The 19,528-nt window shown below is 41.7% G+C and overlaps 1 protein-coding gene across 5 annotated transcripts in view; it reads right to left on the minus strand.

The window, feature by feature from the left end:
• The window catches only part of TAFA2 (TAFA chemokine like family member 2), a 292,914-nt gene that overhangs the window by 7,764 nt on the left and 265,622 nt on the right, over window positions 1–19,528 (minus strand). For 3 of the 5 annotated variants that reach the window (XR_012904380.1, XR_012904378.1, XR_012904379.1), the window contains exon 5: window positions 7,077–7,324. The exons of the other annotated variants lie outside the window; for them this stretch is intronic. The gene's annotated coding sequence lies outside the window, so the exon portion shown is untranslated. The remainder of the gene's footprint in view (window positions 1–7,076; window positions 7,325–19,528) is intronic. 5 annotated transcript variants of the gene reach the window in all.

Consider the following 19,528-nt stretch of genomic DNA (forward strand, 5'->3'; position numbering starts at 1 on the left):
TTGCTCTCTTTATGCTAATATCTTTTTCACACAGTTGTTATGTTATGAATACAACAAATTAGACTTCATTTCTATGTTCTAAATGAGCAATTAAAGAATAATTACTCTGCAGTTGCAGACATTTTAATTTAAATTGGTGGATGGCTGCTGTAAGTTGGCTGTAATGGTACGTGAACTTGCTTTATTTTAAACAACATTATGTAATTTAGTAAAACTGAACGTTAACATAGTTCCTCATACATGTGTGGAAAAGTTTATGGTCAGATTCAGTCCTGGGTTACATGGTGTCTTACTAGTATACCTGAAGCAATATCTACCCTACAAAAATGTCAGCCTAATTAGCATAGAGCTATCAAAGTTATTAAATCACTTATGTGTGTGCACACTTCACTCATTGGGTCAGCGGTGCACCTCCTCACCAGAACACTTATACTGATTTTATAGGCAAGGCAGGGGGGCCTTCTCTGCATCCTCTGGTAGGGCTCTGGGCAGAAGTGGCAGGGCTGGGGCTAAGCAGCCTTCAGCATTGCCCGGAGAGCGGTGTGTATTTCCCAGCAGTCCTTGGTGCTTCCCAGAGCACTCGACATGGTGCTCCAGCAGCAATTTAAAGGGCCCAGGATTGTGGCCACTACTACCACTGGGCCATAGGGTACAAGCAGTTGCCCTCTTTGTCCCCCACCCCATCTGCAAGCTTGTGGATGGTTTCTGAAAGCCAATACTAGTCGATATTAGCAACACAGTATCTACAATGACATTTCATCAACCTAATTACATAAACTGTGACCTCTCCGTGGTGAGATAGGCAGTATGCCAAGAGACCACCCTGGCTATACCTATGAGATCTTCAATGACCTCAAACTCAAAAAGGAGTCCTACAAAAAGGTGATGTTACTAAACTGACACATAGAGAGGCATTTACATTGGCAAGAACAAAATGTAAGTGAAAACACTTCCACAGCTAAGTCAATGCAAGGCAGCTTACATTCACTTATCCATGTAGTATATAGATCAAGCTTCAGAAGATGCCATAGAACTGAACCTCAGATTTATCCTGTGCAGCCCAAAAAATTGGTATTGTTAGCCAGGAAGGGGCATAACCAGTTGACTGGGAAGACACAGATTCAGCATATTCTCTGGGGAGATTCCAGCCCTGGAACCCTGAATACGTATTAAAGCTGTCTTTCATGAGAATTCCGAGGACTGAGGTGTAGCACACTCTCCTGGAAATGAATATCTAATATAGCAGCTCCTAGTTGCCCAGGACCAAGGCTCACACTTCCCTACATCTGCAGGGCAAGAGCAAGCCCATAAATGCAACCTTTAACTCACATGATTAGTTCATCTTTACTCAAGAAGATTATTTGCATTAGAGTCATTTATTCCTGTGAGTGTAAGAAGTGGAGGACATGGTAGAGTAGGTTTTTACATAAATGCCTATGAATCTGGAATCATAAATACAACCATATGTATTTGTTAGCCAAAGGGGGATTTATAAGTGTAATAGACACATCTAATTGTTTTCATGTAATAATTTAATAATATCAGAAGATAAGTAGTCAGCCAACTGTGCACAGTATTTTGAAATCAGTGTACACTGGACCATTCTGTGTTCATCAGCTATTTTGTACAATACTTTGAGCATCATCAGTATTTTGATAGAAAGTTCTTTTGATTTTTTACTACATTCATTATATTTTATACACATCAATTATACGAGAAGAGTGTTATTGATGTTGCAAAGTTGAGCAGGCAAAAATTAGGACTTGCCAGATTTATGATTGCCTATGCAACTTTAAAGTTGTCCCCTGTGAGCCAACCCTGTGCCTTGCATAAGGCAGAGGTTTTGTGAGGGGGAAACAGTATGTTAAAATGTAGTAATTCTTTCTCTCTCTTACTGTCTCCCATCCCTCAGAAGTTAATGCTATTCCCAGGAGAGTATTAATGGAATATTAAAGCCATTTATGGATGTGGGCAACTCAGCACAGCTCTCTTCTCTCCAACCCTGCTACAGCTACTTTGCTAACCTTCTGATGTTCCTAGAGGAGTGTGGGGTGATGCTGTTGCTCCAGGGATCTAACCTGAGAATATTCAGTAATTTGGGCAGACAATCAACAGTTTTCTGAGAAACAAAAGTGAGGGAAGGGAACTGATGGTTTTTAATACTTTATATCAAAGGGTATGTCTACACTACAGCGCTAATTTGAACTAACTTAGTTCGAATTAGTTAATTCGAACTAAGCTAATTTGAATTAGCGCAGCTAGACTTAAAAACTAGTTCGAATTAGCGTTTTGCTAATTTGAACTAGCATGTGCACACAGAGTGGACCCTGAACAGAGGTTAAGGATGGCCGGAAGCAGAGCCGGCAGGGCATCAGATGAGGACTTAGAGCATGGAGCTCCTGTCTCAGGCTAGCCAAGCGCTGTACTTAAAGGGACCCGACCCCCACCCCGGACAGGCAGTTCTCAGGGGTTCCCCGCTTGCAAAGCAGTCCTGGCTTGGAGTACCCTGAGTGCCCACACGTGGAACATCACAGCACTCGGCCATCACCCCGGCTGCACTTGCCACAGGCTGCCATCCGGTGGGAGGGGACAATCGAGAACTTCCACCCCGAGAAGCCTGCAGAGCCAGCCCAGTCCTCCCCATCGGGGGCACGTACCCCATTCCTCCCTCACCTCCTTCCACTTATCCCTCCCTAGCCCCCCATCCTGATGTACAAATTAAAGGACATGTGTGTTCAAAAATAGAATCTCTCTTTATTGAACAAAACTGGGGGAGACTGGGAAAAAGAGGTGGGAGAGGGGAAAAGAGAGGCTGGGAGAGGGGAGGGCAACTAAAATGATCAGGGGTTTGGAAGATGTCCCATATGAAGAGAGGCTAAAGAGACTGGGACTTTTCAGCTTAGAGAAGAGGAGACGGAGGGGGGATATGATAGAGGTCTATAAAAGCAAGAGTGGTGTGGAGAGGGTGCATAAAGAAAAGTTCTCCATTAGTTCCCATAATAGAAGGACTAGAGGACACCAAAGGAAAGGAATGGGTAGCAGGCTTCAAACTAATAACAGAAAGTTCTTCTTCACAAAGCAAAGAGTCAACCTGTGGAACTCCTTGCTGCAGGAGGCTGTGAAGGCTACAACTAGAACAGAGTTTAAAGAGAAGTTAGACCAAGTCATGGAGGTTGGCTCCATGGAGTGCTATTAGCCAGGGGGTAGAAATGGTGTCCCTGCCCAAGGTTTGTGGAAGGCTGGAGATGGATGGCACGAGACAAATGGCTTGGTCACTGTCTTTGGTCCATCCCCTCCAGGGTACCTAGGGTTGGCTGCTGTCGGCAGACAGGCTACTGGACTAGATGGACATTTGGTCTGACCCAGTACGTCCATTTTCATGCAAACCTGCTCCTGGGTGGCCAGGCTGGCAGCTCTCCTGCCCTAGACGGCCACTTTCCTGTGCCTATTGCGGAGTTCGTCGACGAGCTCCACGATGTCTGCACTAGCCCAGGCGGGTGCCCGCCTCTTGCGGCCCTGGGCAGGCTCCTGGGAGCTGCCAGCCTGGTCCGGGAAGAGGCGGAGGGCTGGGGGGTATCGGGTGGCTGGCTCATGGTGTGCCAGGTGCAGGGTCTGCTGGCTGGGTGCTGGCAGGCTTGCACCTGGCACGGGCACCGTAGCCAGCCCGTGCCCCTTTAAGGGCTCCGGGGCTGGGAGGGGGCAGAAGAGTTTTCCTGGTGGTGCCCAGAGTGGCCACCAGGGAAAGCTGGGGAGGGTTAGCCTCCCACTAGTTTGAATTAAGGGGCTACACAGCCCTTAATTCGAACTAGTAAGTTTGAACTAGGCTTAGTCCTTGTGCAATGAGGTTTACCTAGTTCGAACTAAGCGCTCCGCTAGTTCGAATTAAGTTCGAACTAGAGGAGCGCTAGTGTAGCGCCTATGAAAGTTAATTCGAACTAATGTCTGTTAGTTCGAATTAACTTTGTAGTGTAGACATACCCTCATATAATAATTTTAATACTTTAATGTTTTAAAACCTAATATAAATGGAATTTCATAAGACAAAGAAATGGCACTTGCCTCATATTCTGATAGGAGGAATCTCTAAGGCCTGTTACAAACCATGAAACCATGAATACTTCTTAAAAGAAAAGGCTTGCAAGAATCTTTTATAATGCAACATTAGGCAATCTAAGTATAAGAATTGCTGCCAGTTTCTCTTTCTAGTAAATAAAGGAAGAGACATTTTACAGAAATTCCTGGCTATGTACCCCAAGTTTCATGTGATTCACCAAGGCATGTAGATAAAAAATATAGTCTAAGCTATCCTATGTTTTCATATGATATCATTTATATGTGCTTGCCTATTATACCGTGTCCTTCCAATATATTTGTAATAGTTAGGAATGAAGGCAGAGTTCTGTAATCTTGCAACAAAGAGGACCTCTGTTATGTGAACACAGTAAACTTCCTTCCATTTCTCTACTGAATTCTTGTTCATACATTCATAGCAAGGCATTAACATTTCCCCAAAACATGGAGGCTCATAAAAACAATTCATTTGTGCACTTTTCCTAATAGGGAATAAACCCAACCGACTTACACATTTATAGGGGAAGAACCACTTTTTTCTTTTCAGAGCTTAATAGTAGCATTAGAATTCAGAATCACTGTGGGTCTGCACAACCAGAAATGTCTGTCAATGGTTTTTAGTTTCCTGTACTATGCAAATGAAGATTTAGGGTAGAAACAAATCTTTTGAGCAGATGGACATACACTACTTCTTGGAACTTTGAAATCCATACAGTGTGCTTGCCATAAATTATCATTCATATGCAATTCATGAAAGCAGATGACAGTTTGTACTGCCACTTGTGCATGTTCATCCACTCTGAAAAAGATCAGTTTAGGAGATTGGAAGGCATTCACTGATATAATTCTACTACTATGCAGTACTATAATGCCTTGCATCTGAGAATCATAAGGTTTTTTATAAATGTTAATTAACTAAACCTCATTACACTCATGTGAGATAAATATTTAATTGTTCCCTTTTTAGAAGTGGAGAAAGTGGAATGCAGAGATGTTAAGGACAAAATTTTTCACATGTGAGTGTCTACAATTAAGCACATAAATCGAGATATACTATACAGTAGGTATATATAGATTTACATTTGTCCAACTGTGGGCAACCAAGTCCCTGGGAGCTCAGGAAAGTGTTTCAAAGGCTCTGAAAACTTTAACACCATTCAACTAAAACTTTCCTAGCGTACGCCTCATCTACTAGTTAAAGGACAGAGCTGAGATTCAGGTGACCAAGGCTGTTGTCCTGGTCTGCTAGGGTATGTCTACACTGCCACCCTAGTTCGAACTAAGATAGCTAATGTAGGCATTTGAACTTGCAAATGAAGCCTGGGATTTAAATATCCCGGGCTTCATTTGCATGTTCCCGGGCGCCACCATTTTTAAATGCCCGTAGTTCGAACTACCTGCCTGCGGCTACACATGGCACGGACTAGGTAGTTCGAATTAAAGCTCCTAATTCGAACTACCATTATTCCTCCTGCAAGGAGGTTTAACAGCAGTTTGAATTAGGAGCTTTAATTTGAACTACCTGTCCGTGCCGCGTGTAGCCGCGGGCAGGTAGTTGGAACTACGGGCATTTAAAAATGGTGGCACCCGGGAACATGCAAATGAAGCCCGGGATATTTAAATCCCAGGATTCATTTGCAAGTTCGAATGCCTATGTTAGCTACCCTAGTTCGAACTAGGGTGGCAGTGTAGACATACCCCTACAGACATGATATATAGTTTGGAAAAATCACAGAGACTAAAATGTTCAAACTTGAGTGACTGCAGTTACATTTACACATGCTCAGCACCTCTGAAAATCATGCTACTTACTCAGATACTTGCAGTAAACACGGGCTAATTAACTGTTAATGAGACTTAGGCTCCTTGGTGACTAGCTCACATAGTCACTTTTCAAAATTTTAGCTAACTAAATTTGAAAATTTTGTTCTAAGCAGTTTCCTAAGAGTCCCACTGTAAGTCAGTAAGAGAGAAATCTAGGTCTCCTGCTGTTCTGTTCTAAGCTTGAACTAGTAGATAAAGCTTATTTCATATAAGAAATAACATTTCCCAGTAAATCCAAGTGGCTCTAAAGTTTCCAGTGTCTTTGAAGACACCAAACATCAAATCTTTCCTGAATTTAATAAATTATTTCTAGTTGCGATTGGTCAGGGACTAGATTTGTACAAATTCCATTCTTTAGGGCCTTCCATTAGGAAGCAAATGGTTGTATTCTAGACTGAGTGCACACTAGTGCTTCAATTGGAAAAGTGATGCGCAAAGAATGCAGAATTGGACTCTTAATTTAAAAACTTGATTCAGATCAAAACCTCAGATAAAAAAAGCGTCAGAATTTTGGGAAAGTTTGACACCTACCCTGAACTTTGCCACTCAGTCATAGTATTTGCTAAGCCGTTGCTAAAGCTTAGACAACAGTCAAGTTGCTATTCATTTTAGAGCACTGCATATGTTTCAGGAAACTGCACTGGGCTGCACAGTATTTTATCTAAAATGCTGTTTTTAAACAAAAGTATTCAGCCTCTACTAGTCTTTACAAATACAGGAAAAGCCCCTACAATTTTTCTGGAGTTCTGAGTGATCCAGTGCAGAATGAAGAGCTACTTCCTATCAGGCATTTTATGTCTTCAGAGTGCCATTTTCATTCTTCTATTCTGCTCTATGTAGCTTCTCATACTGCTCTCATATCCAAAGGGTCCCAGGGCCCTTCCAGTAAAATATTGGTATATTGTTGCCCAATTCAAGTTCAAGGAGTTTGCACTACCTCTGAGAGCAGAATGAGTGAGGAAAGATCATTAAAGGTGGAGGAAAGACCCTAGAAGGCAGTTGGTTGATACCTCTATGCTGTTTAGCAGAAGAGCAGATCATCTTTCCTGAAGATACACCCAATTAGTCTTCCTAACAGTAACCCAAGGACCATGGGAATGTGGAGCACTGTATGTAACCACAATATAGTGTAAGGTACAGCAAATCCAGTTAAGACTGTGGAAACCTGTATTTGTACACACCTGCTGCTGTGAGAGTAATAAACCAGGGCTGGAACACATTTCTGGAGTGGTTTTGACTCTTTATTCCTCAACGAACCTTCTGGCCCTTCCTTAGAATCCGACCAAGCCTAGGATTCATCACAACTAGTGCTCCAGCATGGAGCCAGAATATTTTGTGTATGTGGAAAAATCAAAAATTGTCATCAGGCACAGCAGAAACCTCTTTTTTCTACTTCTCCATTCGGACTTGCAGAGTTTTACACGTTTGCCTAAGAAACAAACATATGTCAGGTACTACATTGTAACTGAATTAATTACATCAAACAAAATTGGGATTCATGGAATATACAGAATGACCAAAAATGTTTTTGAAACTAAAAGATAACTTCCATTATCAGAAAGGCATGATATCAAAGAAGGAAAAACAAACACAGTATGTCAGGGGAAAAGATTTAAACATACTTAAATTTTGCAAAATATTCTGTGTCAGCAAAAGCAAATAGAAATAAATAAATAACATTCATTTCATTCAAGTACATCAACAATTGTTAATTCTGAGAAGACAAATCTGGAAAGGCCTTTGAAAATAAATACTTTGGAAGACCTATGATGTAGAAAAAAGAGACATAAAGAAAGAATTATTTTTCTGAAAGAAAGAGGTGTGAGTTCTTCCCATATGTGGTTGAAGACCAAAACAAAATAATCCATAGACCAGTTTGGGAATGTGGAATGGAAGAATAGTCAGAGGAGAACTCTCCTTACATTCAATGCTTTTGTGATGTATGACATAGGAAACCCTACACACACACACACACACACACACACACACACACACACACACACACACACAGAGAGAGAGAGAGAGAGAGAGAGAGAGAGATACACACACACACACACACACACCTTTATAGGTACATGAAATATTAGGTCAGTTAGGCATCTAGATTCACATTTAGATATATAAATAAGTGGTCTGTGGATTAATTTTCAGACACGCTGAGCATCTACAACTCCATTTGTGGTTTCTGGGGTAAAAATATGTTCAAATATGACCCTCCAAAATTCAGGCCAATTTATTTAGGTACTGCCTAATATACCACCTGATATTTTTTGGTGTTAAGAATCAATAGCCGTACAGCCTGTCCTTGAAGAAGTTTGCAATGAGATCCGTAACCTCAACATTCTGATGTTTTAATTGTGTCCTTAGACGTTAAGCAAACATGTATAAGGGTGGGAGGAGAGGGTTGGGGAAGTGTTTGTTTTACCTTTGATTTGTATATTTGCTTGTACTGGACCATTTATAAAATCACCTTAGCTTCTACAATTCACAGAGATAAACACCTTTTAGGTATGCTCTCTGAAGACAGTAGACTTACATCAAGGAGGAATCTAGCCCATTGATATTTTCTGTGTAACTGGGCTGTAAAACAATTAATTAAATACGAATAACAGTTTTCACTTCTAGAATGCTCTCCATCTTAGTATCTCAAACTGCAGACAAATGTAGCAAAGTGTTTTCTGCCTTTTTGCACATGGGAACACTGGAGCAGAGTCTCACAGAGGTACTGAGTGATCTCACACTGATCTATGTAGCCTTGGTCACACAGCAAACCAGTACTAGAGGAGGGACAAGAACTAGTTTATTAATTCTTCATTAATGCTTTTTTAAAAATAAATTGATGTTACTGTTATTTTGGGTTTTCATAGGACCAGACTTGGTTCATAATTTCAGCTGAAATCATAAAAGCAGGACTGTGCCTCAAATTATTCCCCGTAAAAATTAGCTGAACTTACTCATAATCTGTTTTCATTCAAATACAGGTGGCATCATGATTTTGAATGGAAATTTAAATGGGAAGTTTGAAAGGGCTGTCACAAGCTACATGAGCTAGAGGAACACAAAAGTAAAAATGGTGTCCTTACCTGTGATTTTAGCTTCTCTGTGTGAATACCTGTTGGTCTGTCAGTGCCGTGTGATGTTTTTTCTGCCTTTGCCCCCAGCTTCAGAGGCAAAGGTTTCTCTTGTGATTCTCCTCCCCCCCCCCCCCCCCGCCAACTTGCTTGCCAGCTCCCCGTGCTGGCATTGTGAGGTAGTGCACTCATATTTGGCTCCTGGGAATACTGCTAAAGCTGAGGGAATATGAGAACTACAAAACAAGTTAGAAAACAACAGAGCAATTTCCAGGCAGCAAAAAAATATTTTAAAACAAACACAAGTAGCAGCTTGAAATGCTTTGATAGTTTTCCTCTCTTTCCTTCCGGAGCCCCACTTATGTATGGGAAAAAAGATCTCCCCATGTTCGAAGAGAAACTTCAGACTTAGTGAAGACTGGTGGGTTCTGACAGTGTGGCAGATACTCACTTAGAGAAAATGAAATTACATTAAATGAAATTAATTTCATTGTTTCTCTTGCATGAGTATTCATCACTCCATCAGTCCAATAGGGGCCCCAGTAAATGAGAATCTGAGAGACCAGCAGGATCCAGAGATGGCTTACATACAAGGAATATATGGGCAAGTTGAGAGTGGTTAAGTGGGTAAGTGTTCATCATTACCTGATATTCCTGGCCCTCTCAGCCATTAGCAAAGAAGGAGAAAATATATGTCGGTATTCCCCATTTAAAAAAATAGCATATCGACCCTCTATGTTTGACAATGCGAATGGCAGACACAACAAATCTAACTTTCTGTTAGCATTGCTTACAATTTTTCACATGGAAAATTTCTTTACTAACTTCACTGCAGGAAATAAAGGCTGTGATGTCATTCCCGGAATAATCATTTGCCCTAAATAATGTGAAAGCCTATCTGAGCGCCCTGCCCTGACAAGCTGCCATCACATTCCAGGAGGACTGGTCAGAGATATAGTCTTACTTAGGAGTTAAGGGAATGTCTACAGGGGAAGCGATGATTTTAGTGCAAAAGGAAGAGGGAGAGAATGAATCAACGCCTATTTTCATACTTCAGCCATCAATGAGAAAATTCTGCAGAAGAGATGGACCATTTCCTATGGCCTGGACTCTGCAGAGGACCTAATCATACCTTACAATGAATGGCATGGGGGAGCTGCCTTCTCTCATTCATCAACAAACATCTTGATAAGATTTTCAATGTGGGCCTATGGGCCAGACAAAGGGTTGCCCAGAGATGGGAAAGAGTTCCAGAAACTGAATTAAGGAATTCTTCTTGTAATTAACTATAAAACTGTGTTTCTTGAGAATCTGGAAAATCCTGTTACAGGTACAAAAAGCAGATACATCTTATGATTGCATTCTAAGGCTGGGATGTTTCAAGCAATGGTAAATATGGATGTCTTTCTGACTCAAACAAGCTAATAAAAATAACGATGTTTTCTAAAGTCTTGACATGCGGAGAAGAGGCCAAAAGGCACTTCCTGAAATTGGTTATTGTCACCTATTTGCAAAGGGTAGGTAGCATTAGTTATGTACATCGATATGATAATAGGCCTATTTTAAGTCAGTGGAACAAAAAAAATCTGGAAATGCAACATTTTGAGCACCAGAATTTGGCTTTACAAACTATTAGGTTCATTTTTATAGGTCCTAGGCTCTGTCTCTCTTTTGGCACTGTGAAAGAAACCAAATCTTGACTAGAAACCTTTGAGATTTTTGAATTGTGGCCCCTAAGGTGATAAATTTTGCTGCACTGCCCAGAAATGCCTATTATTTTGTGAGGATCTAGTTAAAAGGAGATGACAGTACAGAAAGAAGAGTGGAATCTTGGAATTCTTTCAGCGATCCTACTGTAATTATTTCAAGAGCCCATCTACCTGAAGAAGTAATGGCTCAAGGCCAGTTCCTCAGCCTTCCTCTTACAGGAATGACCTCTTGAGCTAACAGGCTTCATTCAGCAAGAAGAAGAGGCATGTGGGGTTCCTCTCTGGTTGTGGTTTAGAAAATATTTTCTGGCTTCAATGATAAAACAAGAGATGGTTTTGAACTGCTGAAATGTAAAAGTCCTGGTATAAGGATTTATCGCTTACTCTCAAAAAGGGTTGGTTTTGTGTGATCTTGTTCAGGTCTGAAGAATCCTTAATCATTTTCTTGAACAATTCCCTTAAAAGTTTTGCCCAATTGAACAGTACTTTGATAACATTGGTCACATACATTTCCATAAATCTGAGACACTCATTCTGTTGCCATGAGGCGTTAGAGGATGGATCTGGCAAAGAACCTGGTAATGTCACAGGCTCAGTTTAACACTTCTTACCTTATCTAGAATTTCTATTAGAGCCTTATGAGATATCTTTCTCTGTGGGTGTAGTGGAAAGTGAGTGATGGATAAAAGCTGTGCAAGCCATGACTTGCAATGCTTATAATGCAATGGATGAGGATTCAAAGCCCATTTTAGAGAGCTCAGACTTCTAGTGTATTAAGTCCTTTGGAGTTCTTGCTCCATCCACAGGAACTGAGCCTTCTCTATGATGAAACTAGTTTTGACTGATGTGGAAAGAGGGCCATCAACCTGGGGAACAGAAACTCATTTGGTGGTCTTACGCAGTTGAGCCTGGTATCATTTTTGAGTGACACTGATCATAGACCTCTTCTTTTCCAGGTTGACCTATTCATAGTTCACTATCTCTTCCAGTATTTCTGATATTTAAAGACACTGTATCCCACTATCTTTGCTTCATCTTGAAGGATACTTGGACTGGAGGAAATTGTATGGTTGGGTTAATTATTTGTAAAGAGCAAGCTACACCAACACATCAATTTGTCCAAAAAGAAAAGCACCTGAATCATCAGATATTCAGATTGGTCCAAGTCAAAGCAGGAGAGTTCTTCTTCTGCTGGACTTAGGGGAACTGACTAATTCCTCTGAATATGACACAAGCTGAGATTTTCTTTTGCTAGTAACTATTTTCTGTTTCCTGGGGAGAAGCCTAACAGAATTGAGGGAGGGTGGTGCTCTTGAGGTTGTCTGAAAACAGTACCAGAGGATGGAGCGCAGTCTGATGAGAACTGTTAGGACTCAGGACCATGGAAAGTCATGCATCTTGGATACATGTAGCCCAATTCTCCACTTCATTACATCAGTATTGCATTGTAATTTCATTGATTTTAACAGGTGCATAAAACTGATGTAGCATCGATGCTGAATGATGATGGAAAGCACAGTTTGGATCTACTGTAAAATTAAGAACACTAAATGGGTAGTAAGGGCAGAATGAGCCTACCACTATACAAGTCCCACACTTTAAGCATTTTCTTCCCCTCTGACCAACCCAATTTTGGCTCCTAACTGACATTTGCTACTGGGTAACTTAAAGAGATAGGAGAAGCTGGCAGTGAGATTTTTAAAGGTCATTTCTTTCACTGGAAAAGGTTGCCAAACATCACAAAGAGTCTTCCAAACACTGCTACAACAGGTGCAGACAGGCTGCCAGTATGTGGAGCTGAAAATGGGAGCTGAGACCACTTTATCTTAGCACTGCACCCATTGCACCTGATGGTGAAGTGCTGGACAAAACCAGGCATCTAGGGAGATGCCCTGCTTTTCGTTAATGCTTCAGGGAATAAACCAAAATCCTGTCTGGAACCAGCAAAGCCCTCAGGAAGTGCTTCAGTTTGGTAGCATGGAAGTAGAAGATCACTCTTCAAACATGAGTGCAATGCTTCAAACACAACAGTGATGGGAGCTGACAAGCAACTGAAAAAAAATCACAAGAAGAATCTTTGGGACAAAGGCAGAAAACTCGTCCAGAATGGATTAATGAACTCATGCTTCACCATGTGGAAGCCAGAAACATATGACAATATGACTTAATTATTTATAATTCAAATACCATTTGATTTTTTTCCCCCTTTGAATACTGCAAAAACATTCTCCTTTGCTTTCAGAGTAAGTCTGACAATTTTCAAACTACACAGAAGCTAAAACTGTTGTAACTTTAAACAAACAGAGGCTTCCCCCTCTCCCATGTATTTAAATATTATACTGTGATAGGTATTGTAACTAACAATATAATATTGCTTTACATGTGAGTGGGACAATAATTCACAAAAGGTTTCAGTTCTGATGCTTCGTGCAGTGTCTCTTCTCACAAAACAGTGAATTGAGGCACCTCAAAAGAAATGTTTGAAGGAAAGTAGCCAAAGGGACTAGTACAGTAATTCCTCATTTAACACTATAGATGCATTTCTGAAAATGTTCGTGCTAGTGAAAACGTGTTATGCGGGGTCAATTTTCCCATTAAAAATAATGGAAAAGGTCAGGGTTGCATTTCAGGTAGTGGTGGCAAAGTCAATTTTTTGTTGGTGCTGGGTCATCAACGTCAACATTAGATATCTAGCAACACAAGATAACTAGCAACTCAAGATGTCACGGTTTGTTAAAACACAAAGATAAACACGTGAGTGAGCAGAGGAGCACTGTGACCATGTGTATTCATCCGCTCATGTGTATTACCACTGTTTTCACCAACTTATACCGCTGCACAAAGTAGTCTGCCACTTGATTATTTTCGTGTTATTTCAGGGATGGTCGTGTTATTCGAAAAACGCTCCCTAAAAAAAAGTCATGCTATTGCAAAAATGTGTTAAGCGGGCACGTGTTAAATGAGTAATTACTGTACTAGGATAAGAAGACTAGTACTGGGGAGAAAAATCAAACAGGACACAATGCAAAGAGACAGCGCAACCACCATCCAATCAGCCACTCACCAAAAAAAATAACTACAGAAACCTTGTTCTTTTGAGGGTTATGTTGACAAGTTCCTTGTCTTCAAAAAACATTTCATGTCATTCTATTTCCTCATTATATCTCACAATAAACACAGCAACAAAGAGAACTTGAAATGAACTAAATAGGAAAAGTAAAACCATTTGAAATCAGTAATCTTCATTAGGGCTGCAAGTGAATAGTCGACTAGTGACTCCACTAGTCGCTTCTCCCCTCCCCTTTGCTGCTTCTATTAGAGAGAGCCATCTTAAAAGCTGGTTCCCCCCAGCACCGTGTCCGTGGGGGGGAAGGGGCACAGTGGGGAACTGGCAATGCTTCTACCTTTGAAATGCAGCAAGAGCAGAGCTCTTGCTGCATTTCAAAAGCAGAAGCGCCGCAGGAGTACAGGGTGAGCGGGGGACTCAAGCAGTCCCCCGCTGCCCCTGTGCTCTCTTCAGCATTTCCACCTTTGAAATGTAGCAAGAACCGGCAGGGCTCTTGCTACATTTCAAAGGCGGAAGTGCCCTTGTTGACTAATAGGATAGTTGATGCAAATTCCATCGACTATTTAAATAGTTGATTAATCTAAATTTAACATCCTTAATCTGCATTAGTGTTTACCTTTGGAAACATTTCTGCAGTTGTCTTTATTTCTCAAACTTTCCTGCCCTTTGTGAGAATCTGGCTTAGGCTTGTCATTGGAAATGTATGTCCTCAGGGTCAAACATTCAGATTTGGTGCTTACAGCTCTGTCGTTCAAACTTTTTTTTTTTCATTTAGAAACAGATATTTGTGTGCCTGATACAAAGCACACTGAAATCTCTAGGAACTGTTCCACTCATTTCACTGAACTGCAGATCAAACCCTATATATTTATTCCCCCTAAAGTTCAAGTAAATGTCTATGTGACCTAAACTGCCTCTACAAATAACTGAGGTATAAAACAGGTGGATATGAAAAGAGAACCATGTTAAGGTCAGGTTGGAAATAAGGCCCAGCATGTGCAATGTGGCTGAACTAACACAGCTATTGGAACCTTACATATTGCTCTACTTTAGTTTTGGTATTCAGTTGTATCAACAAAGGCCTTTGCATTTAATTACACACATGATTTAGATTCTAGCGGCTGCATCTTTAATAATGAAGATTCAGACTCAGGCCTGCTGAAAGAAATGCAGAGCCAAAGTGCAAGCGTTAATGCTCAGCACCTGTGACATAAGACCTTCCACACACTGTAATGACGCATGCATCTTGCTCAGCACTGTCTGCAAGCCTCTCTGCATGCCCTCAAGCCAGCTAATTCCCCAAAAGAGCATCCAAGAAGTATCAAGACAGACAAATAAACAAGCCAGTAGAGCCAGTGAGAGAAGAACATAAATTAATAAGCAGCCCCACAGCCTGTTTCCACTTTAAACTGTCCTACCTGTGCCAGTGATTATGACTTGTGTTGCACTGGCAAGCTCTGTGAGGCTATTTTTTTTCTAGGTTTTGTATATTTTTGGTGCTATATAAATAGGTAAATAACAATCAGCCCTAGGCCCAAATTGACATTCAGCTGAAATGAACTAAGTATTGTTAAGTAGGGGGGAAGTATTGTGAAGTAGTTACCAGTGCACAGTAATTCTTGAATACAATCCATTACAGGTAGTCCCCGGGTTACGTACAAGATAGGGACTGTAGGTTTGTTCTTAAGTTGAATCTGTATGTAAGTCGGAACTGGTCCATATTGTAGGGGAAACTCTAGCCAAACATTTCTCCAGAGCTCAGTTTTATTCTCCCACACCTCACTTTCCTCAGTCCTTTATTCTCAAGCTGAGGTGTCTGCTGAGAAAAGCCGCTCTGCGTCTCCCTGGTCTGCTGGGGGGGGCGCTAGCTTCGCGTCTCCCTGGTCTGCTGGGGGGGGGGGGGCTAGCTTCGCGTCTCCCTGGTCTGCTGGGGAGGGGCGCTAGCTTTGCGTCTCCCTGGTCTGCTGGGGGGGGCGCTAGCTTCGCGTCTCCCTGGTCTGCTGGGGAGGGGCGCTAGCTTTGCGTCTCCCTAGTCTGCTGGGGGGAAGCAGCTAGTGCAGGGTTGCTCACCCCGTTTGTAAGTAGGGATCTGATGTAAGTCGGATCCATGTAACCCGGGGACTGCCTATACATGCAACTACGGGCCCAGTAGATCTTTTTAGAATTTTCACTGACTTGGATGGCCAGTGAAGACTGCTGGCTCCACTATAAGGGCTGTACTTAAATAAAATGGGAATAGGCATTAGGGGTGTAAAAAGTCATTTTAAAATTTAACCGTGTGACAGCTAAAAATCCTAGCAGTTACAGTTACACATACATTTTATACTGCAGTGCCCGCGGCAACGCTTGTGGTGTACCCTGTGGGGCTGCTCCAGCCCCTACCATTTAACTGGAACTGGCAAGCCTCATCTGTTTAGGTTTACCAGTTAACTGGTTAACTATTTACATCCTAAGTAGGAGTAGGTAGGAGCGCTAGCCACTGACACAGACATGTGTGCAAGAAAACACTCTCTCTTGCAACCCACTTCCTAGTGCTTCCTGGGGAAGGTGGGCTCAGGTTTTTTTGATACAGGAAAACTATTATAGCAGATCAGCTCAACATTCTGCCTCTGAGAATGGCTAGTTCACTTGAACCTCTGTAATCCGCAACTTTGGGAAATAGGATCTGCCAGATTATGGAATTTTCCAGATCATGAGTGTTTGAAGGGCACTGGGGATAGGGGTGCGGGGTCTGGGAGGGAAGAAAGGTTTGTGAGGTGGATGGAGAGGCAGGGTCTTGGCAGGAGGAGCATGGGGGTTAGGAACTTACCTGGCGCCCTACTCCTGGGCGCACACAAGGCTCCATGCCCCCCACTGCTCCCAGGCACCATCCCCCGCCGCTCACCTCCAGACCAGTGCTTCCCTGTGCTGCTGTTCCTCCAGCTGGGTGGGGGAAGGGAAGTGGCAGCGCACATAGCGCTTTCTCCTCCCTCTGCCATGGGCCAAACCACCAGTGTTCCCAGATCAGAGACACACAGATTACAGAGGTTCGTTGTATTAGAATCTAACCTGCCTCGAGGGAAAGCTCCAACTATCTCCATTACTGGCTGGTTTACAACATGAGGATTTATATATTTTCCCTGAAATGCATTTAATCTTGGAAAATTGTATCTAGTGTACAGTGCAATTTGAATAACAAGATACTTTGGTGCAGGGAGCAGCTCTGATAAGCATGTGCTCAGGTGATGAAAACTTTTTTTTAAATAACGGATTGTCCATCAGTTTGAAAAAAACCTCTATGACAATAATACTATAATAAAGAGAAATCATCACTCTTTCCTGGTCTAATATTTTGCTACAGTATGGCTATGCGCCAGATCTTGCGCCACAGCTATGCAAATGGGGCTAAGTGTGGAATATCGCCGAGCCTCATTTGCATATCTAATGAGCCACCATTTTGCGGAGGAGGCTCTTGCGCAAGAAGGAGCTGTCTACACTGCCCCTTCTTGCACAAGAAAAACCCTCTTGTGCAATGCCATTATTCCTGAAAATAATCAGCGTTACAGCATTGCACAAGAGGGTTTTTCTTGCGCAAGAAGGGGCAGTGCAGAAAGCTCCTTCTTACGCAAGAGTCTCTTCCGCGAAAATGGCGGCTCATTAGATATGCAAATGAGGCTCGATGATATTCCACGCTTAGCCTCATTTGCATAGCTCTGGCACAAGATCACACCAGTGTAGACATAGCTCCTATGCCCATAATTGTGTAATGAGCACGTCCTTTCTATGAAGCACAAAATATTGCTAGACATTGAAGATGTGTGTATTGTTTCTACAATCAGAAAGCAAAACAGAAAGGAAAGATTCTAGGTAGGAGCTCTGCAGTGAACCGGAGACAAACTAGCTTTACGGATAACACCATTTTCTTTTTGCTAATAAAGTCCCTTGCTCAGTTTTGGAAGAAAGCAACTTCTAAAATTATTTTACATGACAGACAACACAGGCGTATTTTAGGCTGCACTGGCTTACAATGTTAGTAGTTGGACATATTTCAAATTTAACAATGGCAACAGTAAAAGGCAAAGGAAATCATTTTGTTTCAGGCCAACAATAGTTTCCCATTAAAGAAATAGTGTGGGATATGTGTCCCCATATTAATCACAGCTACTGTATTGTCCTATAGTAAGTAGCCTATGAGTTAAACTGCAGTTTACAGTATATGCAGTTTCTCAATATCAAATCCATTTAATGACAAATAGGTTAATTCTAACTAGACCCACTATATAAAACAGCATACTTGTTCTGCTCCCACCCTGCTTCAGTTTCTCCCTTTGCATCTGTTGTGATTCAGGAAGACAAATCGTCAGCCAACATAGCTGTTTTGTTGACAATAACATCCAGACTGATTTCAAGATAAATTTCCATTTCTGTCACATCTGGGGACTCATTCTCAACCCCTCACACTGCTTCTTTTGATTCATAATCCTTCTTCCCTGTCAGGAATTAAGGATAGTGGAGGGCAGAGGAATGGGGACAGCAGCACAAAGGAGGTTGTGACTGGAAGTATTAAGAACACTTCCTCATGCCGAAAATCTTGCTAATTAGCACCCTGGCTCTGGACTCCCTTTTTTAGGATGCTTGAGATATTTTTGGGAAGGCATCTTTGGCAACAGATTTCACAGACACCATTCAGTCTGGTATTAGAACAGATTATGGTACAGACATACAGTAGCTCTGTTCTCATTATTTGATTACAATCCCCCGATGACAGGCAAAGTCAAAATATCCAGCTAATTCATCTATGCCTATCTGCTGATCTGAATTCATTTTATTTGTGTTTTGTCCATAAGACTTTGGACCCTGGCAGGAAAAAGGAAAGTGGCAATGCTGTAGTAACGTCCTTCTTTTGTTTCCAAGAGGACCCAAAGTGTAAGGGTCATTGTTTTTCTGCCCCAAAGGTTCCCTTGTGCAAGATGCCATGAAATTCAACTGGGTTACTGTTCCTATTCTATTCAATAGGGGTAAGAGAGACACTTTTGGCTACTGTGGTATTCAGATACATCTGTTTTTCATTAGATCTGGATATACGTGTTTCTCAGCATCTCTGTGACCTAATTAAGGCTGTGTAATAGAGGCAAGATCTCTACTCGTAGCCAGGTCTGTAAATCTAGATCTAGCTAATAGACTGTCACTTTTCTTTTGTATGAAAACTTCACTGGAGTTCTTTTAAGTGCTGTCTCCTCAATATGAGATTATTATTGTGTCTTCTATACACACCAAAGAGCAAAGAATGTGCTTATCCACTCAGCTGGTGGAGCCTCTCTTAGGAGACATCTGGCAAGTCATGTATCATGAGAGGAGTGGACTTCCAGCTATTTTCCAGATGCAATTTAAGATATTGGTTTTCACCTATAAAGCTCTCTCATTGTTTGGGTTTTTGCTACTTACAGACAGCCTTCTCCATGCAGCGTAGTTCACCCAAGTTGCTTTAATTTGAGAAGTAAGTGGAAATGTTTGACAGCAGAGAAGAGCCCTAAACCAACTTCCTCTACTAGCTGAACAGACCTCAAACCTGCCAAACTACTGACCACACTGCAAGTGTGTACTGTTCTTGGAAATCTTAGATGAGGGGTTATTAGGAGAAGCATGGGGCCGCCTTCTTTGATGGAGGGACCTGTTCCTTTATTTGCAAACACTGTCCATATGTAAACCTATCTAGCTGATGCATTTTTATTCCATGAGTCCAGAGAGTTTGTGACCATCTTATTTTACATATTAGGTCACATAAAAATAATGCTGCCTCTAGCATC

This window comes from Pelodiscus sinensis, chromosome 1, assembly GCF_049634645.1.
Source record: "Pelodiscus sinensis isolate JC-2024 chromosome 1, ASM4963464v1, whole genome shotgun sequence".
Taxonomy (NCBI): domain Eukaryota; kingdom Metazoa; phylum Chordata; order Testudines; family Trionychidae; genus Pelodiscus; species Pelodiscus sinensis.